Source organism: Palaemon carinicauda, chromosome 19 (genome assembly GCF_036898095.1).
Source record: "Palaemon carinicauda isolate YSFRI2023 chromosome 19, ASM3689809v2, whole genome shotgun sequence".
Lineage (NCBI taxonomy): Eukaryota > Metazoa > Arthropoda > Malacostraca > Decapoda > Palaemonidae > Palaemon > Palaemon carinicauda.
The window spans coordinates 74849478-74866260 of record NC_090743.1 but is presented as its reverse complement, the minus strand read 5'-3'; the positions used below and the strand labels follow the sequence as shown (position 1 = coordinate 74866260).

Sequence of the window (16783 nt, the reverse complement as noted above, 5' to 3'; positions counted from 1 at the left end):
ATGTTAACTACTTGTTTAGTTGTTTGTGTACATACTGTTACCTGAAAACAACTAAACTACTTTACTGTAAATATCCAATCCATTGTAACATTACTCATATGATATTTATCTGTTGTTTACTATAACTATAAAACTGTAAATAAGTTAGTCAGTGTATATAGAGATTCTGAAGGATTAGGAATAAAGCACAGCACGCAGTTTTGGAGTTTTATATTTCTACCAAAGAAAATCAACACCGCCGACACAAAGTTCCACGGGGCTGGCCGGTGAGTCCAGGGCAGGTGTGCATGCTTGCAGAAGTTAACACTCAAACACATACTAGAATAGAGAAAAAGCAAAAACAGATTAATGGCAGTCCAATAAAGGCAAAGGATGAAGAGCGGCAACGTCCATTCACCATCCGAGCCAAAAGTAAAGGTGAGCTAAATCACAGGTGTGTGAGTGGGAGCGGTAGCAAGCTACCCTCCCATACCCCCGCTAACTAGCGGTATGGGTAGTTAACCCTAGCTAAACTTTAATGGCTCGTCATTTCAGCTTCGCCGAAAGCAATACCCATAATAAATAGCGTGATTTTTATTCCAGTTATGGAACAACTTAAATTCCCCAGAAATGTCCTATCCATCTTTCCCAGTGGTCGCGTTATGTGTTTGTGGGGAGGGGGATGGGGTGCCGGTGACCTATGAAGTGGGACTCTGCCCTTCCTCGGAGAGGACCTATTGTTTGGAGGGCGATGACCAACCTTTCCACTCCTGCTCCTTCCCTCTGTGATCACCTACCTTTGCCTCCATGTGATGTTGTGACTTCTTGGCTGCTGTCTTTCGTCTGCGTTTCAAGGCGTTGGGCAATCCCGAGTTGCTGAAGCACTGGTGCATGCCTGCGTGTTGGCGAGCGTCACCTTGCTGGAGAAGGCTGATGTGGTGGAGAACTCCAAAGACTAGGCGAGCGCTGACGCGTTGGCGAAAGCTGACGAGCTGGTGAGCGTTACCGAGCCGACAAAGGCTGAAGCGTCGTAGAACGCTGACGCGGAAGTGACGATTGACGCGTTGAATAGTGTTGATACTGCACCGCTTGATTACCCTGCTAACGTGGCGAGTGCCTACGCTTAGGAGAATGCTGAGAAGATGTTATTGTAGGCACCTTCGTAGACAATTTACGAGAGATTGGGCGGTGGACAGTAGGCATGTGGCCGGACGAACAACGTTCTGACGCGACACGTTGATGACTAGAAGCCCGACGCATTGGCGAACGAAGGGTTGGCCAGTGATGGTTGACAGATGAATGACGAACAGAGTCATCAGGACGAGCAGGCGAAAAATACACAGCCGATTGACAAGCAATAGGGAGTCAGGAACCAAGAGAGTGAGCAGGAGATGGACAAGCAGGAGGTCACCGAGACAAAGGCTGACGAGCAGCTAGAAGATGATCCAGGTGATAGGATGTGTCATTCAGAAGGACAAACATCCTACGAAGGGGATCACGAGCAATCCTCAGGAGAGTCCTGAACCGAAATCCAAGAACTAGCAGTTGTGTCGACAGGAGTGTGCCCGGAGAAAGGCAAAGGTCAGGAACCAGGAGATGTCAGACAAGAAGGCTCCTCCAAGGAAGAGGGCTATGAAGACAAAGCTAACGAGCCAAAGAGGCTTCTCTTCACCGATGGCGAAGGAGCACCTCTAAGGCGAAAAGGAGGGCAAGTTCGACGGGATCTACGACCATAGTGATGCCCTATGGGGGCCAGAGGATCAGGGTCTACGACCACAGTGACGCCCTATGGGGGCCAGAGGATCAGCAATCTGACCATCTGCAGCAGTCCTCCGGAGAGTGTCTCTATGAGTGAATCCCTCGGGGAGGGAGAGAAATGCCTAGGATTTTGCTCCCCCACAAAGGATGTTCAGCAAGCGGGGAAGAACAGAATTCGACAGCGGCGGAAGAGGCAGGAACATTGGCAGGGAGGGCAGCAGACAAATCCTGCGATACCACAAAGAAGACAATCGCTGCAAACTAACACCGCGGTGAAGCAGCTGCAGCAGGGCCTCCTTGGAGGGCAGACTTGGTAACCTCATGGACAGCCCAACCTCATGTAGAGGGGAAAGTGACATGGACTTCCCCCCTACCCACCAACCCCCCGGGGGAAGAGGCGAGGCCGCTTCGCTAAGAGAAGTCCTCCCTTGGAGGACTTAGTGCCTTTCCTGTCCTTGGCAGGAAAGGGCTTCATAGACTTGGTCGTCGTGGTCTTGGTTGGACGAGGCTGCTGAGGAGCTGGTGGTTTAAAGGGCTTGGATGTCAAAGCCCTATGGAGGTGGGAGTCCTGATGGGATTTCCTCCATCTCTCGGCAGCATGTTCCACGTCCTTAGGCTCAAACAGGTGGGCTCCCTCTAGAGAGGAATGTCTGAGCCTAGCTATCTCGACGTTGGGGACTTGTTGGTGGAATCTCTCAGACATTTCAAGATGGTATTCGCCCACAAGTTTGAAACTTGGTGGGCGAGAAACTCGATCGTGAGAATGCCCGAGAAAGGAAAGTCTCCATTGCCTTCCTGGAGAAATCCTCAGTTTGCACCAGGATTCCCAAGGTCCCTAACCAGATATCAAGCCACGAAGTAGACTACGTAGCATATTTAGTGACCTTTTCCTGATTAAGGATCTCGGTCGCCGAGAACGAGACCTGCCGCCTGGAGAGTCTCTCTAGAGACTCCCTTAGTGAGCTCTTCCAAAGAATGGTGGAGAGAGAAGAACTGGACTAGGCTTCTCCAGGATCTATAAGTACCTCCTCTGTTGGACACAAGGAGGTGAGAGGAGATTGTTGGTAGAGCTGGAACAGGAACACTGGGAGGAGGCATACTTGGAGAGCTGTAGGGCGATCTTAGCCCCGGCACCCTTCAACCCTTGATACCAAGGCAGGGCTGCACTGGTCTTTGAGGGCTTCTGGGTGCCAAAGACACGGTCTAAGACCGCGTCCTTGCCCTCCCAAGGGAGCATCTCTGGGTTGGTAAACCCGTTGAGAACCCTTATAAGTGTAAGGACCTGCCAGAATGCATGTTCTGATTCATTTTGCTCTCCTTCTGACGTCGGACTTGCAGCGAAGTCTCCACCTTTTAACCCGGAGAGCTCTTCCCGGGGTGGGTCGCAGACATCCCTCGAGTGGCTGGCAGTCTCCATCTTAGTAGTCCTCGTGGAGGACTTTGGCAAAGTCTTGGAGTCTTTGGGCTCCTTCCGAGTATGGAGGTAGGACTCCAACATCGAAGGCCTGGATGTCGTCTCCTTATTGGACTCCGATAGGGAACTCTCTGCGTAAGGGGAGGCTTCCTCCGACAGTGGAATGGAGGAGGTCCTTTTCCCACGCGACTCCCTTGGCAAAGGTGAGGTGGGAGAGTATCCCGGGGAAGATACAGGGGGGACTAGCCTTGATGGCCTGACCTGAGTCAGTTTTACCCTTGAGGAAGTGACCACGTCAGACACTCCTCTTTTCCTCTTCAGAGGGGTAGGAGATGCCATGGTTCTGTGTCGAGAGTCTGGAGCTATAGGCTGCTCTGATGAGCGGCCAGACAGGGCCGGATTGAAGACCTGTGCTACCGCTCTGACTAAGGCACTGAACTATGGCTGCTGACTGACCGATACACTGTCAGACAGATCCCCTGAAGAGAAAGGGACCGAAGGTTTCCTGCGATGCATTTCCTATATAGGTGGGTGCACCTTGGAAGATGGCAGTTTTGGGATCCTGAACCCCACTGCAGAAGCCTGTTCCCCTTTTCCTGATGGGCGCGCTGAAAGGTGTTTGCGGGGAGGGGAGTGAGGCAATGGTCACCTAACTAAGTGCAGTTCCTTTGCTCGTGTTGGTAAGCGCTGGCGCGTGCGCGGGAGAGTGCTGACGCGCTGGGGATTGCTGGCGCGAGGGTGAGAGCTGGCGTGCAGGTGAGAGATGGCACGTGGGCGAGAGCTGGCTTGGGCGCGCGGGCAAGAGATGGCGCGTAAGTGCAGAAAAATGTTGGCCCGCGCCCCTGTGCGTGTGTTGGGTGCGCATGGGAGAGATCTGGCCAGCAGGAAAGCGCTGGAGCGTGGGCAAACACTGGCGCGTAGGAAAGAGATGGCGAGCGCGCGTGGTAGAGTGCTGGTGCGTGGGTGAATGTGCCAGCGAGATCTGGCGGGCAGGAGAGATATGGCAAGTACGGGCGGGCAAGTGATGGCGCCCGTAGGCGAATGATGACACATGCGCGCAGGGGAGTGATGATGAGTAGGAGAGCGCTGGCGCGCAGGAGCTCGATGATGCGCAGACGAGTGCTGGCGCGCCGGAGAGTTTTGGCACGCAGGAGAGCACTGGCGCGCGGGAGAGTTTTGGCACGCAGGAGAGCGCTGGCGCGCAGGAGAATGCTGGCGCGCAGGAGAGTGCTGGCGCGCAGGAGAGTGCTGGCACGCGGGAGAGCGCTGGCACGCGGGAGAGCGCTGGCACGCGGGAGAGCGCTGGCGCATGTTGCAGCTGCCGTCTATGAGGGCGAGCAGGTGAAGGAGCGCGCCGAAGCATTGTAGAGTGCTGAGGGGCGGGCTGCTGCTGACAGGCTGTTGGTGAACGATGGTGCACTGCAGGAGGTTGTCGAGCTGAGGAGCGATCGCAAGCAGCTGTGCACTTCAGTAGGACTTCAAGAGGCTTTACCGGGAACAGGAACGGTGATGGAAGGTCGGCAGGTCGGTTGGATGGTAGATCAGGAACTGGGCTAGCATCCACCAATGGAGATTGTGAATAATCTACAGAGAGGTCCAGGACCGAAGTCGGAGGAATAGTAGCAGGTCCAGGCACGATCAAAGGTCGAGGGCCAAAAGATGACTGCAGCGGAGGCTCCTCTGCAGGTGATGGCTGCGATGACAAAGCAGAAGAGTCAAAGAGGCATCTTTTCACCGATATTGAAGGGAGATCTCTCAGACGAAGTGGAGGGCAAGCTTTACGACGAAGATGCCCTCTAGGGGCCGTTGGATCAGCAAGCTGACCATGACCCGCAGTAGTTCTCCGAAGAGGAGTCTCTATGAGTGAGCTCCCCCGAGGAGGAGAAACACTCGTAGGAGAGACAGACGTTGGACTTAGTTTTCCCCTCGAAGGATGATCAGGAACGGGGAAAACTAAGTCGGCAGCAACAGCCGGAGAGACTGGAGGAGCACAGGAGTAGGACGAGATCATAGGCGACACCTCTGACACCACAACGTCGACAAGGGCCAGAGGATCTACCTCCAATGGAGACGATGACTGCTGCACACTAGCATCCCTGGGGATGATTTGCAGCAATGCGTCCTTGGAGGGCGGAAATGAGAGCCCCAAGGACGACCAAACCTGTAACAAGGAAGTTATTGACAAGGCCTCACCCGGGGGTAGAGGTGGGACTGCTTCGCTAGGGGAAGCAACACCATCTCTCGAGGACTGGGGTTGGCCAATATTAAATTGGTCTACGTTACTATTCGACGGTCTCTCGGAAGAGACCAAACGAGTAGGAGCTTCGGAGGAGGGTCGGGAGACGGAAGAAGAGGCCTTAGGTTTTTCCCCCTTCGAAGGAGAAATATCCCGCTTAAGACTTCTTCTTCCGCCATCGCCCAAAATCTCTCCCACTGGGAATCCCACCCCTCCCTACACTTGTTACAATCACAACGTTGACCTCTGCAGGTGGGACAAAGGGTGTGGGGATCGGTCTCCATCGCCGACATAAAAGTTCCAAAGGGCCGGCCGGTGAGTCCAGGGCAGGTGCGCATGCTTGCAGAAGGCAACACACAAACACACACTAGAAAAAAGCAAAAGCAAAAACAGATTAATGGCAGTCCAATAAAGGCGAAGGATGAAGAGCGGCAACATACATTCACAATCAGAGCCAAAAGTAAAGTGAGCTAAATCACAGGTGTGTGAGTGGGAGCGGTAGCAAGCTACTCCCCCCTAACCCCCCCCCCGCTAACTAGTGGTGTGGATAGTTAACCCTCGCTAAACTTTAATGGCTCGTCATTTCAGCTACGCCGAAAGTAATACCCCTAATAAATAGCGTGGTTTGTATTCCAGTTCAGGAACAAACACTTGTTCAACTCATCACACCGTTGACCTCTGCAGGTAGGACAAAGGCTTTGAGGATCCGTATCCTCGGCTAATGTGAAGGTACGGCAGGTGCAACCCTCAGGACCAGGCAAGGTATGCATTTCCAGAAGCAGAAGTCAATACACACATAAACACTGCAAAGAAAAAGCATAAAAAGAATTACATGACAGTCAAAACCATGCAAAGATGAAGAGCGGCAATGACCGTTCACAAAAGTAAAGTGAGCTCAGTCATAGGTGTGCAAGTGAAGGGGGTACCTAGCTAAACCCCCTATCCTGCTAACTAGCGGATGGGTAGTTAACCCTCGCTAAATTTCAATGGTTTCTCCTTTCAGCTTCGCCAAAAGTAATACCCATAATAAATAGCATAGGTTTGTATACCAGTTACGGAAAAAAATTAAAAAACAAGAGGAAGAGAAATAAAATAGAATAGTGTGCCCTAATGTATCCTCAAGCAAGGGAACTCTAATCCAAAACAGTGGAAGACCATGGCACAAAGGATATTGTACTACCCAAGACTAGAGAACAATATGTTATTTTTATTAATAAAATAAATTTTTGAATATACTTACCCGATAATCATGTAGCTGTCAACTCCGTTGCCCGACAGAATTCTATGGAGGGATACGCCAGCTATCACAAAACTAGAAGGGGGTGTATTTACCAGCGCCACCTGTGGCCAGGTACTCAAGTACTTCTTGTTGACACCTCCTCAATTATTCCTCGGTCCACTGGTTCTCTATGGGGAGGAAGGGAGGGTCGATTAAATCATGATTATCGGGTAAGTATATTCAAAAATTTATTTTATTAATAAAAATAACATTTTTCAATATTAAACTTACCCGATAATCATGTAGCTGATTCACACCCAGGGGGGTGGGTGAAAACCAGTGTACAAGATTAAAGGATAGCTAAGTATCCCATATTTCATATAATCAGTTATCCACAATAACAATGAAATAATAAGTACCTGGTAAGGAAGTCGACTTGAACCGTTACTCTGCCTTTAATAAGATCGTCTTCCTTACTGAGCGCAGCGTTCCTCTTGGGAGGCTGAATCAACTCAAAGGTGCTAAAGTATACAGGGCTGCAACCCATACTAAAGGACCTCATCACAACCTTTAACCTTGGCGCTTCTCAAGAAAGAATTGACCACCCGCCAAATCAACAAGGATGTGGAAGGCTTCTTAGCCGACCGTACAACCCATAAAAAGTATTCAAGAGAAAGGTTAAAAAGTTATGGGATTATGGGAATGTAGTGGCTGAGCCCTCGCCTACTACTGCATTCGTTGCTACGAATAGACCCAGGGTGTAGCAGTACTCGTAAAGAGATTGGACATCTTTGAGATAGAATGATGCGAACACTGACTTGTTTCTCCAATAGGTTGCATCCATAACACTCTGCAGAGAACGGTTCTGTTTGAAGGCCACTGAAGTAGCCACAGCTCTCACTTCATGTGTCCTTACCTTCAGCAAAGCAAGGTCTTCTTCCTTCAGATGAGAATTTGCTTCTCTAATCAGAAGCCTGATGTAGTAAGAAACTGAGTTCTTAGACATTGGTAGAGAAGGCTTCTTGATAGCACACCATAAGGCTTCTGATTGTCCTCGTAATGGTTTTGACCTTTAGATAGTACTTAAGAGCTCTAACTGGGCAAAGTACTCTCTCCAGTTCGTTCCCCACCATGTTGGACAGGCTTGGGATCTCGAACGACTTAGGCCAAGGACGGGAAGGAAGCTCGTTTTTAGCCAAAAAACCGAGCTGTAAGGAACATGTAGCCGTTTCAGATGTGAAACCTATGTTCCTGCTGAAGGCGTGGATCTCACTTACTCTTTTACCTGTTGCTAAGCACACGAGGAAAAGAGTTTTTTAATGTGAGGTCCTTAAAAGAGGCTGATTGGAGCGGTTCAAATCCTGATGACATTAGGAACCTTAGGACCACGTCTAGATTCCAGCCTGGAGTGGACAACCGACGTTCCTTAGAGGTCTCAAAAGACCTAAGGAGGTCCTGTAGATCTTTGTTGGAGGAAAGATCCAAGCCTCTGTGGCGGAAAACCGCTGCCAACAAACTTCTGTAACCCTTGATCGTAGGAGCTGATAGGGAGCTTACGTTCCTTAGATGTAACAGGAAGTCAGCAATCTGGGTTACATTGGTACTGGTTGAGGAAAACTGCATTGGCCTTGCACCAGCTTCGGAAGACTTCCCATAAAGACTGATAGACTCTGAGAGTGGATGTCGTCCTTGCTCTGGCAATCGCTCTGGCTGCCTCCTTCGAAAAGCCTCTAGCTCTTGAGAGTCTTTCGATAGTCTGAAGGCAGTCAGACGAAGAGCGTGGAGGTTGGGAGTACCTTCTTTACGTGAGGTTGACGCAGAAGGTCCACTCTAGGAGGAAGAGTCCTGGGAACGTCGACCAGCCATTGCAGTACCTCAGTGAAACATTCTCTCGCGGGCCAGAGGGGAGCAACCAACGTCAGCCGTGTCCCTTTGTGAGAGGCGAACTTCTGAAGTACCCTGTTGACAATCTTGAACGGCGGGAATGCATACAGGTTGAGATGGGACCAATCCAGCAGAAAGGCATCCACGCGAACTGCTGCTGGGTCTGGAATCGGAGAACAATACAAGAGGAGCCTCTTGGTCATCGAGGTAGCGAATAGATCTATGGTTGGCTGATCCCACAGGGCCCAAAGTCTGCTGCAAACATTCTTGTGAAGGGTCCACTCTGTGGGGAAGACCTGACCCTTCCGGCTGAGGCGATCTGCCATGACATTCATATCGCCCTGAATGAGCCTCGTTACCAGCGTGAGCTTTCGATCTTTTGACCAAATGAGGAGGTCCCTTGCGATCTCGAACAACTTCCTCGAATGAGTCCCTCCCTGCTTGGAGATGTAAGCCAAGACTGTGGTGTAGTCGGAGTTCACCTCCACCACCTTGTTAAGCTGGAGGGACTTGAAGTTTATCAAGGCCAAATGAACTGCCAACAACTCCTTGCAATAGAAGTGAAGTGTCCTTTGCTCCTGATTCCATGTTCCCGAGCATTCCTGTCCGTCCAGTGTCGCACCCCAGCCCGTGTCCGATGCGTCCGAGAAGAGACGGTGGTCGGAGGACTGAACAGCCAATGGTAGACCTTCCTTGAGAAGAATGCTGTTCTTCCACCACGTAGAGTAGACCTCATCTCTTCGGAAACAGGAACTGAGCCCGTCTCTAGCGTCATGTCCTTTATCCAGTGAGCAGCTAGATGATACTGAAGGGGGCGGAGGAGGAGTCTCCCTAACTCGATGAACAGGGCCAGCGATGAAAGTGTCCCTGTTAGACTCATCCACTGCCTGACTAAGCATCGGTTCCTTCTCAGCATGCTCTGGATGCATTCTAGGGCTTGGAAGATCCTTGGGGCCGACGGACAAGTCCGAAAAAGCTCGACTCTGAAGATCCATACCCAAGGAGACAATGGTCTGGGATGGAACGACCTGAGACTCCTCAAAATTGACCAGGAGGCCCAGTTCCTTGGTCAGATCCATAGTCCATTTGAAAATCTCCAGACAGCGACGACTTGAGGGAGCTCTTAAAAGCCAGTCGTCTGACGGAGCCGGACACAAGATCATGATACTGCTGCACAGTCTGTAAACTGTCAATCATGGGCAAGCGAGGAAGTACAGTGACAACCCGAATCTGTCTAGACTGTCTGGGTCGTACAGACAACTCCTTAACGGGTTGCTGAGGTTGCCCACTGCGTCACAACAAGTCCCTTCTGTTGGTTGTTGAACGTCTTCCCCGTGACACATTGACTCCGTAAACAAAAAATCCTCTAACAAGGACTAAGCTTGGACTGCATGTCATGCAACACAGCTCAAGGTCTATGGGAGCAGGTGTGGTAACAGACGGGATTAGCGGCTGAAGTGTAACCATTACCTTCCCTGTAAGCATGTTATGCTTAAATAAAAGTCCATAAGAGGTTATGCAGCTAAAGGCTCCCTCCAAATGACAGAGTCCTCAAGGGAATATCAGAAGGAGGGAGAAAAGAACTTTCTCATCTACAGGGACCTTATCCTAGAAAAGCTAAGTTCTCTGAGTGAGGGTTCACTGGTGCAAAGCAGCAGACTAGAAGGCAACGTTATGAAACTGCTTGACAGTCTAGTGAGTTGGCAACAACCCAAGATGTGTTGAGAAGCATGCGGTAAGGTATGCAGAGCATGATGTATGCAGAGTATGCTGTATGCAGAGCATGCTGAATGCAGAGCATGCTGTATGCAGAGCATGTTGTATGCAGAGCATGCTGAATGCAGAGCATGCTGAATGCTGAGCATGTAGGAAGTAGAGCCTGCTGTAAGCAGAGCCTGCTGAAAGGAAAGCAGAGCGTGTGCATGGCGTTTAACATTTCTCAGAAATTCCATGACCAGTGCTAGATTGCTTAATGCATGCTTGCATGGGGTTTAAACCATGGTATGCTGAACAGCAGAGTCAGAACGAGCTGGAACAACAACAGAGGTTTCCTCAACTTGAGGGAAAACCTGAGGTTCAGACTGCATAGGCTGAACAACAGACGGAGCAGAAGGCAGGTGCAAGGGTGAAGGAGGTTGACTCCTAGCAAGAGTTGCACCCAAGGATTGTACCAGCTAAGCGGAGGACGGAGGCGGAGTAGTCCGTTCCTGTTCCTGAGAGATGAGTGGAGCATGAGAAGGTTGAGGCTGCGCAGAACAAGGTAAAGTTCTAGCAAGCTGAGGCTCCTGAGGCGCAAGTGCATGGTGTAGATGAGCTTGCCTAGATGAGGGTTGAACTCGGTGCAGCGCTGGTTGAGCAGACAGACTCACGGAGGGGAGAGGTTGTTGTACCCCAACCGAGAGTTGCACCACTGGCGGAGCAGCAAGGGGAGGAGGAGGAAGAGTGTAACTCTCCTGATCCCAAAGCAAGGGTTGCCTTAAAGAAGGCTGAGGCTGAACAACACTGTGAACAGCAAACTCTGAAAGTGGTTCAACATCGTACGCCTGGCAGATGGAGCTGCGACTGGGTGCAGCGAGTGCAGGCGGGTGCAGCACAGGCTGAACGGGTGCAGGAGGTTGGTGCACCACCGGTGCAGGCGGGTGCAGCATAGGCTGAACGGGTGCAGGAGGTTGGTGCACCACCGGTGCAGGCGGGTGCAGCACAGGCTGAACGGGTGCAGGAGGTTGGTGCACCACCGGTGCAGGCGGGTGCAGCACAGGCTGAACGGGTGCAGGAGGTTGGTGCACCACAGGTGCAGGAGGTGCAACACTCTCAGCACGACACTCACGCATCAAGTCCGAAAGCTGTGCTTGCATGGACTGTAGTAGAGTCCACAACATCATACGCCTGGCAGATGGTACTGTGATCAGGCGGAGCGAGTGTAGGAGGAGGGAGTGTAGGCGGAGGCGTGGAGCAACACTCTCAGCCCGACACTCACTCATCAAGTCCGAAAGCTGTGCTTGCATGGACTGTAGTAGAGTTCACAACATCGTACGCCTGGCAGATGGTGCTGCGACCAGGCGGAGCAGGTGCAGGCTGGGCGAGCACAGGCGGAGCAGGTGCAGGCTGGGCGAGCACAGGTGCAGCGAGAACAGGTGGAGGGAGTGCAGGCGGTGCAACACTCTCAGCCCGACACTCACGCATCAAGACCGAAAGTTGTGACCGTATGGACTGCAGTAGAGTTAACTTGGGGTCGGCAGACACTAAGTTCTGCTGAGGTAAAGCCTTAACAGCAGAGATCTGTTGTGGCAGAACCTTACTCCTCTTAGTCGGAGTGTAATCAACTGATGACTTAGGAGAGTCAGAGCTAACCCAACGACTGCATTCGGGTTGTGAACTTTAACTTCGTACGTCTGGCATAGGTCTGGACTTAACGTTTAAGAAGTCTAGAGACCTGAGACCAGCGTTACTCTGCCTTTATTTTCTCCCCTAATCTCTTCTGCAGACGAGCAAAATAAGGGCTCAATCGTCTGCGGGTGGGAGTGACGGTCTCGGTAAGACACGCCCACAACCACCGAGAATACTTCTGTGCGCCGATCAAGGCCTGCTGAACCCTTATGCCCTTCGACATTGCTTCTCCCCTGGGCTTGGGAGCTTGCAAGAGGTCCCGGACTGGGAGGACGACTGGCGCGCACAAAAGTACCCTCACGCACTAATCACTTATCACTTTGATTTCTGTTTGCACTTATTTCACTGAACTCGAAACTTAAGTGGTTTGTACCTGAAATACGCAATTCTATCCTTTCTCAAAGTTAGTAATTGCGAAAACAGAATTACAATGTAACAGAAAAATCTAATGAAAGATAAATCAGTGGTTGGAAAGAGACTAAACACTAGATCACTCTAGAAACGTTTAGTTTCTTCCCTTAAAGAGACTAGGGAGAAGAGCAAAAATCGATAATGACGTTACTCGTACGCCTGGCAGGCTTGAATGAAACGTTTATCCTCTTTCTCCCTCCGTCTCTCTCTCTCTCTCTCTCTCTCTCTCTCTCTCTCTCTCTCTCTCTCTCTCTCTCTCTCTCTCTCTTGACTTAGAACCTGAGAGAAGAGCCCAATCATATATATCGTTAAAACATATTATTGTTAAAGGAAAAAAAAAAAACTGAAAAGTTCCTTTATTAGGATCAAAACCATTAAGTTAAGAAAGAATGAACAAAACGCTAGACACGGTTACTCTTACTGCAACGTGAAACCGTGAACATTCTTTCTCTATCGTAACGATAGAGTGCAAGTTGAACGTTCTGAACGTCAACAACTGCAGAGACAAAACAAAACGTTAGTTCAGCTTTGAAAACAGTACGAGACTGTCAAAGAAAATCTTTCAAACTCTGTGGCGGAAATAGCATAATATGTTAACAGGTAAAACCGAAATGACGGGCTCAAAGTTTATTAACTTCGGTAAAAGACCGCCTACTATTAGGAAGGTCGAATATAAACAAATATAAAAATTAATTTTAATGAGTTTATAATAAAAGGAAGTTAATCGAAGAGGCCTATAAGAGGCGGAGAGATATAAAATAAATCTATAACTTTGTTAAGCAAAATTAAGAAAGAGAGTCTATACTCTCTTAGACACCAACACTTCCGTCTAAGGGAAGGGTCGGCCATTGAAAGGTGAACGAGAGTTCATACTCTCTCGTCACCAAAATTAATCAAATTAATTCCAAAAGCTAACTAAGCTAATATAGAAGTTTTCCAGTAAAGCGACAGCCGAAATCAAAGAGAAATACTTCACCAAAGTCGTGAAAATACTCCAAGAACATAAGCGTATCCCAGAACGTCTTGCCGGAAGCACGACAGAGGAATAATTGAGGAGGTGTCAACAAGAAGTACTTGAGTACCTGGCCACAGGTGGCGCTGGTAAATACACCCCCTTCTAGTTTTGTGATAGCTGGCGTATCCCTCCATAGAATTCTGTCGGGCAACGGAGTTGACAGCTACATGATTATCGGGTAAGTTTAATATTGAAAAAGTAGGCTTTTGGAGTGTCCTCCTAGAAAAGCTGCTTACCATGATCAAAGTTTCTCTTCTACCCTTACCAAGAGGAGAATAGTCACTGAACAATTACAGTGCAGTAGTTAACCCCTTGAGTAAGGAAGAAAATTGTTTGGTAATCTCAGTGTTGTCAAGTGTACGAGAACAGAGGAGAATGTGGAAACAATAGACCAGACTATTTGGCATATGTGATGTGTAGGCAAAGGAAAAATGAGCCGTAACCAGAGAGGGATCTAATGTAGTACAGTACTGTTTGGCCAGTCAAAGGACCCAACAACTCCCTAGCGGTAGTATCTACTGAAATAAATCTTTTAAGATATGTGCAATAACTCACCAACAACTGGACATCCAAAATATTTCTGAAAATTTCTACACATCATACAGCCCACAAATTGTGCTCTAGAACAAAGATGAAGCTCAACTTAAGGTCCTATTGCCTTCTAATACACGGCCTCAAGATTGTAAAAAAGGCTTTCACTTGATATAAGGACAGATGACAAAGGTTTTCAAGAAGTTGAAGACTTATGTTTTTAAAGTGCTATGATAATGTGGATTTGAAAATTAATGTGAACTTTGGTATACAATTATCTAAATAAAGAATATAAATAAAAATTCTATTTAGCCCTATGATGCTTTCTTTTTTATTTTTTTTTTATTTTTGGGCAGCACCATGAAAACAGCCCTAGAAGCTAAAGTAAAGTATACACATTAACCTTGTTAAGTAAATGAAAATACTTAACCATGGGATAAAAAATACCTTGCAACATAATTATAGTGGAGAGTGAAATAACAACATCCTGTCATTGGCATAAAAATATACCAAGCTTCATACAAAAAAAAAAAAAAAATGTTTTGCATACTCGTTAAAAATTGTCTATTATCTCTAGCATTGAAGAATCACCTTAAGAATAAAAATAAAAGTTAAAACTATGGAATCATAAGAAAGTCATAAGCCTTCCTTAACTTGGATATATCATAACTTAACCTTTCCTACCTAACCTAACCAGAGGCAAAACCTAGCCTATGTCCAAGAGAACCAGAGGTCAAAGCTAACCTATGTCCTTGAGCAATATATCATAGAATATCCCTGTGTGCTTTGGCCAAGTAATTTCTTTTTGATCTCTTACAGAACTATTCTGCAATATATCAGTAAAGTACTATTATAATAAACTCAACTATTCACTCTAAGTACAGTCAAATGAAAATTAGAGATTGTAAGTGGAATTCAATAAATAATTACAAATCTTTAAGTATCATATCGGGGTGTATGTATGATAGTGGCCATGTAATATGTCTAGCTTAGAATACGGCAGTGTGAGGGAGTCGTAGGGGTGCATTAGCCCACCCCCCAATTAGGTAAGTAGGTACAGATACGGCTTGTAGGTTAAGTTAGGGGGGGAAAGTTTAGGTTAGTTGATGTCCATTTTTCATGTACCAATGAACCTAACCTAACTTACAAGCCGTGTCCTTACCTACATGACTAACGGGAGGGGGGCCCAACGCGCCCCTACCAACCCCCTTACACTGCCGTATTCTAGGTTAGCAATACAGGTGGCCGCTAAAATACATACACCCCTTCACTTCTAAATAGGTTTTAATTCATGCACAAATCTTTTAAATAATATATTAACCACTAATCATCATAGACGGGTCTCCATTACCGTAGGTTGGGTAAGGAGAGTTTTAGGTAAACTAGAATATCTCTGGAGTGCAGTTAATTCAGAAAAACATTTGGCCATAGGACATTTTCTTCAACATATTTGATAATTTGCAATATCTAAAATCACTCGAAACATTGCGCCTTATCCTATTTTTCAATTAACCGCGATAAAGGATACGGATATTTACATCAAAATATTAACTGTAGGACAAACCTGTCTGCTGGATGCCAAACGACGTAAACAAACACTCTTCTTCTTCATAATGTTACACTGTAAGTGTGATATTTTTGGACACATTTATTATTATTATTATTATTATTATTATTATTATTATTATTATTATTATTATTATTATTATTATTACAAGCTAAGTTACAAACTTAGTTGGAAAAGCAGGATGCTATAAACCCAAGGGCTCTAACAGATAAAATAGCTCAGTGAGGAAAGGAAACGATGAAATAAACTACTGGGAAGTAATGAATAATTAGAATAAAGTATTTTAAGAACAGTATCAACACTAAATTAGATCTCTCACATACAAGTTGTAAAAGAATAAAAAAAAAACACACACGTGGTAGGAAGAGAAAAAGATAGAATACCCTGTCCAACTGTACCTTCAAGCAAGAGAACTGTAACCCAAGGTATGGGAAGACCATGGTACAGAAGCTATGGTACTACCCAAGACTAGAGAACAATAGTTAAATTTTGGAATGACCTTCTCCCAGAAGAGTTGCTTACCGAGAGGGAAGTAGCCACTAAACAATGGCATTAGGCTACAGTAGTTAACTCCTTGAGCGAAGAAGAATTGTTTGGTAATCTGAGTGTTGTCAGATATATGGGGACACAGGAGAACGTGGAAAGAATAGGCCAGACTATTCGGTTTTTGTACAGCCAAAGAAAAATAAGCCATAGCCAGAAAGAGGGATCCAATGTAGTGCTGTCTGACCAGTGAAATGATCCTGTAAGGACAGTGAGACAAGCGTCACCAAGATCAACTGATACTTTATTCAAATGTGCGTGGGAGTATATTACAAGGTACAGAAGGAAAGGTAGGATGGCGCTGGCGCCAAATCAGATTGAATTGCCCGCCAAAATATATGTGTTTTCTTACACTTACAAATATAAGAATTATGAGTTAACAGAAACATGTAATGAAATAATACATATATCAAAATGTAGCTCTGATAGAGCGGAATACATATACATGGGAAACCACGGTGTGGCGAAAGGAGAATTCAAATAGATAAACAGTTTGTTGATTTTCTGGACGACGAAGGGAGCGGTGTCCTTACAAGTACTGGCCCCCCCCCCCCCAAAGACATCGGGCAGCTGATGATCAATCTTCGTATCTTTTCGGGCGTCGAAGGGATCCTCTTGTTTTTGAACGGAGGGGCGCGTCGGCGGTCGGCGTAAGGATCTCTTCCTCTTGTCATTGTTTGATGATTTTTCTTTCGTTGGGCGCCTTGTTTTGAGGTGGCACTCTGGATCTGCCAGGTCCGGCGGAGGCGGTGTCGCTTCCTTCGAGAAACGCTGGTTTCACGCGGTCTATTGAGACCCAGTCCTCTTGGCCATGGACGTCGAAAAGGAAGGCTTTCGTT

The 16783-nt window shown here is 47.6% G+C and overlaps 1 protein-coding gene across 12 annotated transcripts in view; it reads right to left on the bottom strand.

Annotated features, from left to right (window-relative positions):
- Positions 1 to 15434, bottom strand: part of LOC137658678 (zinc finger protein ZFP2-like) — a 196301-nt gene extending 180867 nt beyond the window's left edge. For 5 of the 12 annotated variants that reach the window (XM_068393638.1, XM_068393650.1, XM_068393644.1 and 2 more), the window contains exon 1: positions 15186 to 15366. The gene's annotated coding sequence lies outside the window, so the exon portion shown is untranslated. The other 7 variants (XM_068393642.1, XM_068393645.1, XM_068393639.1 and 4 more) reach the window with 6 other exon arrangements.
- Between the last annotated feature and the right edge of the window lie 1349 nt (positions 15435 to 16783).